At 43.9% G+C, this 10,557-nt stretch overlaps 1 long non-coding RNA gene across 1 annotated transcript; it reads left to right on the top strand.

The window, feature by feature from the left end:
- Nucleotides 1–124: 124 nt before the first annotated feature.
- Nucleotides 125–1,595, top strand: LOC140638788 (uncharacterized). The gene is made up of 2 exons (XR_012035755.1): nt 125–306; nt 739–1,595. It is a non-coding gene; the product is annotated as an uncharacterized lncRNA (long non-coding RNA).
- Nucleotides 1,596–10,557: the final 8,962 nt, after the last annotated feature.

Here is a 10,557-nt window from a genome sequence, read left to right on the forward strand (position 1 = left end):
CTCGGCTTTCCCGGCGCGCCCCCGAGACGTCAGCACCGGGCCGGCCAATCCGCTCCCGCCGCAGCCCCGTCGGCCCGCCCACTCGCTCCCCCGCCTCCCTTCTCGAACAGTCCGGCGGCTTCTCGGAGCTGCTGAGTCACTGTGAGGTCGCTCTGCGCAGGCGCACTCGGTAGGCCGCGCGGCGCGGGCAAGCTGAGTCAGGGTGGCCAGGCCACCGCTCCACGCGTGGCAGGGTGGAGGGGCGGCCTCGCGGAAAGCCGCACCCGGGGAGGGCCGGAGCCTGCGTCGCAGAGGGGCCGCCGCGAGGTATGGAGCCGGCACGGCCGGGCGGAATGGGAGGGGGGGCCTGGCCTTGGGTAGACGACGCCCTCTGCCTCGACGGGAGCTGGCCTGTCCCCACGTCGAGGGCTCCCGCCCCCTCCCACCGCATCCCCCCCACCCCATCTTCTCTCCCCGGGTCCCCTCCCAGCATCCCCTCCCTGGGTTCTCTTCTCGTGTCCCTTCCCCTCACCATGTCCCCTTACCTGCTCCATCACTCCCCTCTGCTCCCCCTACAAACGTGTGTGTGGTAGTTTATCCCCCCCCCCCCCCCCCGGGAGTGTGTGATTTTGTGAGGTCCCCGCAAACTGAATGAGCAGGTGCTCTCAGGGGGTCTTGCCAGGTTAAGTTTCCCCAGAGCCTCTGGGCTCGTCCAGCCATCAACCCCTAACCGTGTTTTAAATGCGTTTCTGTTTAAAGATAATTGGTGTTGATGTGTTGTTGGTTTTGTTCTCATTAAACTCATGGCCCGCGGTAAGTCTTGCTGAACCCGGCCTGCCCGCCGCTGCTCTCCGTGAGGTGCATCGCAGCCTCCTGGTACTTAGGAAACTGGACAGCACTTAAGCGCCGGCCTGAAGGCCACTTGAAACCACAAGATCGCCACCAAAACACAAAAATACGGAGTCGTAACACTAAATAGGCTGTGGAACAGAAGCTTCCTTAACCACATCAGAACTGAAACACGAAAGAAGGCAGGTGTCGTCGCCTTGTCCCACCTCAGCTGGACGTATGTTCCTCGGGCAACTCAAGTCTTTTGCCACTCCGCACAAGTTGGCCAATAACTGCTGAAGTACCGCAAATACTGATTTTGGAGTTACAAGTAAATTTGGCAGATAGGCAAGTTCACAAACGTGGAATCCACAAATAACAAGAATCAGGTGTGTGTGTGTGTGTATTTGTACGTGTACATGCCCATTTTCCTTGGTCTTTTTCTGAGCCATTTGAGAATATGCTATAGACCCGGTTACCCATCACCTCCAAATACTTGCATGTACATTTCCTAAAAGCAGATACTCTTACACAACCATTCTGTAACCATCCACACGAGAGAATCGGTATTAAAACAATATTAGGGCAGCCCAGGTGGCTCAGCGGTTTAGCACCACCTTCAGCCCAGGACGTGATCCTGGAGACCTGGGATCGAGTCCCATGTCGGGCTCCCTGCCTGGAGCCTGCTGCTTCCTCTGCCTGTGTCTCTGCCTCTTTCTCTGTTTGTCTCTCATGAATAAATAAATAAAACCTTTAAAAATAACAAATAAATAAATTTTAAAAAACAATGTTAAAGTCCAGTCCATAGACTCCATTGCATTTTGCCAACTATGTCAACGTCTTTTTTTTTCCTTTCGGCTCCAGGGTCCCATCCAAAATCACATGTGCATTCTCCTCCATGCTAGGATAGGTCCTCCATCCTTTCTTTCCCTGACGGTTTTTATTAAAGATTACAGACTTTTCTATGACATGTCTCAGCATCCATGGATGTTTTCTGACGATCAGATGCAGGTCATGTTTCTTGGTAGGAATACTACAGGAATGGTATTTGCTGCAATCCATCCTACCACAGGTGATACTCATCTTGGTTACCTAGTGACATAGGTGTCTGCTAGGTTTCTCCTTTTTTTTTTCATTTGTAAATTGATTAGTATTTTGTAGAGAGATATTCCAGAATTCAACTGTAATTTTATTCCTTTTCAACCTTTGTCTAACGATTTTAAGCTTTAACAGTGACTTCTGCCTAGATCACTATGCTCATTGCCAAATAGTGCTTTTTATTTTTGCTAGAGTAAGCTCCACACCCAGTGTGGGGCTTGAACTCACAACCCTGAGATCAGGAGTCACCTGCTCTACTGACTGAGCTGACCAGACGCTCCCTAGGTAGTGCTGCTTAAAATGTCCACTGTTCCTTTCACATTTATTAGTTGGTATTCTATAAGAGAGATATTATTTATTTATTTATTTATTTATTTATTTATTTATTTATTTATTTATTTATTTATTTATTTATTTCAGTATGGACTCATGGATTTCTTTTACTCGGTGGTCATATTCTGTTCCTGTCATGGTTCATTTTGAAGGCCAGAGAGCCATGTCTAGCTGGCTCTTGAGTCCTTCTGACATGTCCCTGTCATCCTGTCATTCTTTGTTCCCTTTCCCACCTTTTAGCACAAGGTGCTCCAGCTTCATTTTGTACTCTTCCTGCTGCAGACCTGGAATCAGCCATTTCTCCAGGGAGCATTGTTTCTTTTTAATGGAGGATGGTGTTTAGAAATCAAGATTTGAGTATGTGGTGTACTTAATGCTAGTAGGGTGTCATTGCTTCTAGACCTTCTTGTGGACATGTGTCAGGAAGTGTATGTATATTCATGTGAGTATGCACATCTATAATTGTCTTTATTTGTGTATGTATTTTTTAGGAAAACATTCATATCCTTACCTTCAATTTCAATCTAACATCTCAGGATTTTTAAAATCTTTTTTGTGGGATCCCTGGGTGGCGCAGCGGTTTAGCGCCTGCCTTTGGCCCGGGGCGCCATCCTGGAGACCCGGGATCGAATCCCACGTCGGGCTCCCGGTGCATGGAGCCTGCTTCTCCCTCTGCCTATGTCTCTGCCTCTCTCTCTCTCTCTCTCTGTGTGTGACTATCATAAATAAGTAAAAAACAAAAAAACTTAAAAAAAATAAATAAAATCTTTTTTGTATTTACAAATAACTCCTTCAGCAATAAAAACCTGGGTTTCATTATTCTATTTTTTTCTTTTTCAGTCTATGTATGTATTTGCTTAATGTAACAAACTACTCTGGCCATCACAACCACCTGCTTTGTGCTCACGCCCTCAGCACTCCATATCCTTGTTCAATTCTAGGCACTGCCTCTGCAAACTCCTCTCTCTCCCTTTTTCCAGTTGGTTAAAATCCAGTGCCAGTCAAAGCCTTCAGTTTTCTTCCAGAAAGATTTTTTTAAAAGAAGATAATTTACTAAGGAAGCATAAGTACAAATACATACTTTTAAGAACATTGTCATTTGTGAGTTAAAAATCACGTATTTTTAACAATTCTTGCACAGAACTTTTTTTTTAAAGATTTTATTTATTCATGAGAGACACAGGGAGGCAGAGACATAGGCAGAGGGAGAAGCAGGCTACCTGTGGGGTCCCTAGGATCACGATCTGAGCTGAAGGCAGACGCTCAACCACTGACCCACCTAGTGCCCCCAGAACCTTAATTTCTTAGGTCTTTCGATAAATGCAAATACCTATTACTACAATACTATAGATCTTCAAATTTCCAAAAGTCAAGAATATTAAGTAACCAGAGTGTTAAAAAATAAGTTATAATTAAATGAATCAATTACTATCAAGAAAGTGCCTCTTGGTGGCTCAGTTGAGCATCTGCCTTTGGCTCAGGGAGTGACCCCAGAGTTCCGGGATTGAGTCCTGCATTGGGCTCCTTGCAGAGAGCCTGCTTCTCCCTCTGCCTGTGTCTCGGCCTCTCTGTGTGTCTCTCGTGAATAAATAAATAAAATCTTTTTTAAAAAGAAAGTGGTTTTTCTTATAAATTGTATGCCAAAATATTGAGATTAAAAAATCTTTAAATCCATGTATTCCCAGATTATCTGGGTCTTGCTAGAATCAATTGTAACACTAAAATGTCAAGTTTTATATTTACACTAACTAGTGAGTTTTAGAGCAGAAATCCAGATTCTTGCATGGTATCGGGTTTGCCATGCTACAGACTAAATTTTGCACTTGGTAGTGTATTACTTGTTGCTGCTGTACCAAATTACTGCAAGTTAAGTGTCCTAAAACAGACTGTCTTATCATTCTGGAAGTCAGAAATTGAAAATGTATCTCATAGGCCTAAAATCAAGGTGCAGGGCAGCATTCCTTCTGGGGGCTATAGGACATACATACTTTTGCATTTTCCAGCTTCTGAAGGTTGCCCATGTTCTTTGGCCAATCACATCACCTCGACCACTACTTCCATTGCCACATCTTGTCTGACTCTTATTCTCCCCCTTTCATGTAAAAGGATTGCATTGGGCCTGCTTGTGCAATCCAGGGTCATATCCCCACTCAGGATCCTTAGCATGAGCACATCCACAAAGTCCCCTTTGTCATGTGAAGTAACAGATTCGTGGTTCCAGGATTGGGACATGGACATGGGTAGAGGGGTTATCCTGCTTACCATGGGTAGTGCCCCCACTGCCATAGGAAAAAACAAGATTACATTATTTTTTTGAGAAAGAGAACAGAGGGGGAGGGAGAATCAGCCTGATATGGGGCTTGATCTCATGAACCTGAAATCCTGACCTGAGCAGAAGTCAAGAGTGGGACGCATAACTGACTGAGCCACCCAGTCCCCCCAAGGACTTTTATTCTTTAAAATAAAAGTAAATAAATAAATAAATAAATAAATAAATAAATAAATAAATAAATAAATAAAATGAAAGTAAAAATTTAAAATTTTTGTGTACTTTTATCTCCTTTTCAAAATGTAAAACTTTAATGAGAAACACCCAAATTTTGATAAATGTTTTCAAAACAACCAGACTCATGAGTTTGTAACCAGAGAAAAGAAATGTAGTTGGTTGGACACTACCTCCCCTCCTCAGACACAGACACACACAATCACGTGAGCACACATACATAGATGGGCATTTGCATGCCTTCTGAGAACCAGAATTAGCCACAGCATGAGCTGGTACACGGGGACTATCAGGAGATGTGAAATTGGACACCCAGGGGCTTTACCAGGAGTGTACTTGGTCTACCTCTGCTGTTCTTTTTGGTCCTGATCTGGCTAAGACCACGCCAAATTGTGGGAACAAAAGATTATCAAATTCGATCTTTTAAATGCAGCTTTTGCTATTAACTGAAGTCTGCATTCATTAAGTGACCTCCGTACATCTAAGCTTACCACATCAAAATTAAGGGCTCCCTAAGATGTCCTCTGAAAACTGCTTTGTGGTCAGCAGGGAAGGAAGGATCTTGTAATACTCATGATGCTCCATGGAGAAGTGGAGACAGACCTTGGAGTCTTGGTTAGCAAACCTTAAGAAGTCTGCTTCAAAAGAAGAGGCTACAGTGCATGTCCAGTACATTCCTCTATCAAGGGCCCCCAGTGTTCTTCACCAGCAGGTCACTGTTCTGATCTCTATTTTAAAAACGGGGAAGCGGAAGTATAGAAGTGTTTGAAACCCAGGCTCCTGAGTCCACATTTGCAATTCTTTCTCTGCCACCTATACTAGCTAGAGATGAGGATGGAAAGGCAGGCAGAGGCCAGACCACACAGACGGTTTTGTTTTTGTTTTTTTTTTTTATGTTGAAAACTTAAAGATTGACCTCAGGCAGCCCCGGTGGCCTGGTGATTTAGTGCCGCCTTCAGTCCAGGGTGTGATCCTGGAGACCCGGGATCAAATCCCACATCAGGCTCCCTGCATGGAGCCTGCTTCTCCCTCTGCCTGTGTCTCTGCCTCTCTCTGTGTCTCTCATGAATAAATAAATAAAATCTTAAAAATAAAAATCTTTAAAAAATAAGATTTAAAAAAATAAAAAAAAGATTGACCTTGAGGAGTGGAGACAAAATAAATAAATTTATTTATTTATTTATAATAAATTTATTTTTTAAAATTTTTATTTATTTATGATAGTCACACACACACACAGAGAGGCAGAGACATAGGCAGAGGGAGAAGCAGGCTCCATGCACTGAGAGCCCGACGTGGGATTCGATCCCGGGTCTCCAGGATCGCACCCTGGGCCAAAGGCAGGCGCTAAACCGCTGCGCCACCCAGGGATTCCAATAAATTTATTTTTTATTGGTGTTCAATTTGCCAACATACAGAATAACACGCAGTGCTCATCCCGTCAAGTGCCCCCCTCAGTGCCCGTCACCCATTCACCCCCACCCCCCGCCCTCCTCCCCTTCCACCACCCCTAGTTCCTTTCCCAGAGTTAGGAGTCTTTATGTTCTGTCTCCCTTTCTGATATTTCCTCCCACACATTTCTTCTCCCTTCCCTTCTATTCCCTTTCACTATTATTTATATTCCCCAAATGAATGAGACCATATAATGTTTTTCCTTCTCCGATTGACTTATTTCACTCAGCATAATACCCTCCAGTTCCATCCATGTTGAAGCAAATGGTGGATATTTGTCATTTCTAATGGCTGAGGAATATTCCATTGTATACATAAACCACATCTTCTTTATCCATTCATCTTTCGATGGACACCGAGGCTCCTTCCACAGTTTGGCTATTGTGGACATTGCTGTTATAAACATCGGGGTGCAGGTGTCCCAGCATTTCATTGCATCTGCATCTTTGGGGTAAATCCCCAGCAATGCAATTGCTGGGTCATTGGGCAGGTCTATTTTTAACTCTTTGAGGAACCTCCACACAGTTTTCCAGAGTGGCTGCACCATTTCACATTCCCACCAACAGTGTAAGAGGGTTCCCCTTTCTCCACATCCTCTCCAACATTTGCGGTTTCCTGCCTTGTTAATTTTCCCCATTCTCACTGGTGGGAGGTGGTATCTCATTGTGGTTTTGATTTGTATTTCCCTGATGGCAAGTGATGCAGAGCATTTTCTCATGTGCGTGTTGGCCATGTCTATGTCTTCCTCTGTGAGATTTCTGTTCATGTCTTTTGCCCATTTCATGATTGGAATGTTTGTTTCTTTGGTGTTGAGTTTAGTAAGTTCTTTATAGATCTTAGAAACTAGCCCTTTATCTGATACGTCATTTGCAAATATCTTCTCCCATTCTGTAGGTTGTCTTTTAGTTTTGTTGACTGTATCCTTTGCTGTGCAAAAGCTTCTTATCTTGATGAAGTCCCAATAGTTCATTTCTGCTTTTGTTTCTTTTGCCTTCGTGGATGTATCTTGCAAGAAGTTACTGTGGCCGAGTTCAAAAAGGGTGTTGCCTGTGTTCTCCTCTAGGATTTTGATGGAATCTTGTCTCACATTTAGATCTTTCATCCATTTTGAGTTTATCTTTGTGTCTGGTGCAAGAGAGTGGTCTAGTTTCATTCTTCTGCATGTGGATGTCCAATTTTCCCAGCACCATTTATTGAAGAGACTGTCTTTCTTCCAGTGGATAGTCTTTCCTCCTTTATCAAATATTAGTTGACCATAAAGTTGAGAGTCCACTTCTGGATTCTCTATTCTGTTCCACTGATCTATGTGTCTGCTTTTGTGCCAGTACCACACTGGGAGACAAAATTTATATAATATATATTCACACAGCTGTACAAAAAATAATTTAAGTTTTTCTGTTTTCCAAAATAGAACTCTGCTTTCCTTTGAAGCCCCCAGACTGCCACAGGCAGCTGTTCTCATCCATTAGCATAACCTAGCCTGCAGTGTTTTTGTCATCTATCTGGGTCCAGTCATGGACAGGCTCAACCTCAGTCATGGTCAGGCTCAAATCTTGATCATTCCAAGGCTTCTTCCTCCCAACTACTTCCTTTCTCCCTCAGTGGCATCTGGGGTTGGAGAAGCTGGATAGATAACCTCATGGCAGCAGAGGCTCTGGCATACATGCTAGCCAATTCCTCCCTGGCCTCTGCAGGTGTTAAGACTTGTCCCACCACCTCTGCTCATGTGCTAACATTTGCTGCTGCCGGCCTCTGATCATAGCTCCTTACATGCAATGTCAGCCTGTTCAGACTTTAGGTTACATCTGCTTCAGTGACCCTCTCAGGGTTCCATGCTACTGCACATGGGGATTTGGGAGTTTCCTATAGCTTATGTGCAGAATGTGGCTCCGGGGGAACCACCACAGATCCTTTCCCTGTCTGACCACATCCTGGGTATCCACTATTGCACTTTCCCTGCATTGGCACAGAGAAGTGCCTTTTCTTGAAGTAGAGAGGGGAAACCAAGCATGGACCCCTCTGCTTTCATATCATCCCTCTACTCATCTGAATTGTTTGTCATCTCAACTGAGTACTGTAGAATGAACATCCGGTCCATTCTCAGGGACCCAGACAGATGTCTTCTCTTTCAAAGATCTTCAAACGTCTCCCCATCCCTGGAAATAATTTTCTGTGCTGCAGGAAATTTCTCTCACATCATATCTTTGGTTTTCTTGCTCTAGGGTAAATCTCCAAAGCTTTGGTTCCTGGTCCTTTCTTCTCTCTCTTGAAAGCCTGGTTTTTAAGATGGTGGCTTGCTATGAGCTCTTAAAAGTTTAGGTTTAAAACTCAAAACTGAGCAATAACTTCTTGGGCAGACCTTTCTTTGCAGCTATGAGTGTCACCTCCTGGCCTAGTCATGATGGTGGAAGACTTTTCAATAACAGACAAAAGAAAATACATTGACATTATGCCCACATACACATTGAAATTTAAAACATTTGTTCAGCTGTAGTATGTGTAAGACCTTGAGGAGAGGCAGGAGCAGAAGTGGGAGAGCAAATAAGCTGTTACTGCAGTCTAGGTAAGAGGTGACAATGACCACAGAAAAGCAGAAACCTTACTCACTTTCACAGCTTCCCTTGTAGGTAGGGCATGAACATGTGATCCAAGTCTTTCAGAGGGAGAGAGTCTTCTGGGAAGATTCCCTTCCTTTAAAAAAAAACAAAAACAAAAAACAAACAACAACAACAACTACTACTACTACTCATTAGGACAAAGCCCTCTTCTGGAAGGTATTTTTAGGATGCTTGGAAATAGTAGCCTTTCATTAACATAAAGGGCCAACATTAGGGACCATGTCCTTATGCTGAGCTGACAGAGCAGAAAGGTGGAAGGAGCTAGGTTGTGATGGCGATGTTGAGCTGCTCAACAGCTTCCTTGCCTCTCGGTTTCTTGTAATATAAGATAACACACATCCTTATTCAAGACATTTTTTGTTTTCCCTATTGTTGCTAGCCAAAAATACTGTTACTTATAATTAGAAAAGTTATTTCAATTCAGGACATACCAGTTATGAGATAAAACAGAAAAGTGGGTGAATAAGTGATTGGATACATGCATCTGCAACTCAGAGAAGAGGTCTGGCCTGGGAAATACAGTTGTGAGTCATCAGCACACAGTGTGTTGATGAGATTGTCTAGGGAAAAACAAGATGTGGGGGAGAAGAGGATGCAGGCCTACACCTTAGGAAAGGCAGCGCTGGAAAACCAGACTGAGAATGAGCAACCAGAGAACTTAGGAGAAAAATAAGGAGTGAGAGGCATTGTTGAAGCCAAGGGAAGATGGAGATTTCAAGAGGGAAAACTGGCTAACTGGCTCCTGCTGCTGAGAGAACAAAACAAAACCTGAAAGTGTCCTTTGGAGTTAGTGATGGAGAGGTCACCATTGTCCTAGAATGGTCCCAGAGGAGAGGAGGAAGTCAGATAAGTGGGTGAAGAAGATAAGGTGAAGGCATGGAGTCTGGGCAAAAGAAGCAGAGAAGCTCTTTCACAGAAAGGAAAACAGTGAAGTATACTCTCCTGGTCCCAGGCTGCTGGCCTAGTCTGGGTTCAGCAGATGATGTTCCACTGCCCCCATCCCACAAGACACACTCTCTTCTGCTCAGACACATAGTCAATATTACCTTTACATTTGTAACTCATATCCTCAACAAATATTTATTGGGTGCCTGCTGTGTACACAACACCCTTTTTGGCCTCAAGAAAATATAAGAAAAGATTAAATGGGGTCTCTGTCTTTTCCCAAGAGCTCATAGTTTTGATCCTGGAGGTAAAAAAGGCCCACATCCTGAAACAACTGGACATTAAGCGTAAACATTGTATTTATGAGGTTGCGGGGCAAAGGGTGTAATCATGATTGGAATTCAGAGAATAAAAACTTCCCAGAAGAAGCCTGAAAATTTTGGGCTGGAGCATCTAGGAAAATTTCACAGTGGGGGGTGCTCCAACAGACCCTTAAATACAGGGGATATGGACTGGGGCAGGAGGTAGACTGCTAAAGCCAAGCCATGTGTCTGCCAGGATTTTTGGTTGCGGGTAACAAGAACTCACCTCAAAATAGATTTTTCCTAGAAGGGAAATTTTTGCCTCCTAGACTTGAGTTGTGCCTGGATCCAAGAATTTAGACAAGGTACTCCACACCTTTCCTCTGAATGCTGGCCTCTCTGTTCTATTGTAGAGCAACCTCATCTTTGACAGAAACATAGCTGCCAGCAACCTGGACTACTGAGATACTTTTGAAGGTGAAAATGGGGTGCTGCTAATAGTTTTGTTGAGACAATAGGCACAAACTGGGACCCTGCTAGGAAAACTGGGGCACAAGAT

Source organism: Canis lupus, chromosome 8, assembly GCF_048164855.1.
Source record: "Canis lupus baileyi chromosome 8, mCanLup2.hap1, whole genome shotgun sequence".
Lineage (NCBI taxonomy): Eukaryota > Metazoa > Chordata > Mammalia > Carnivora > Canidae > Canis > Canis lupus.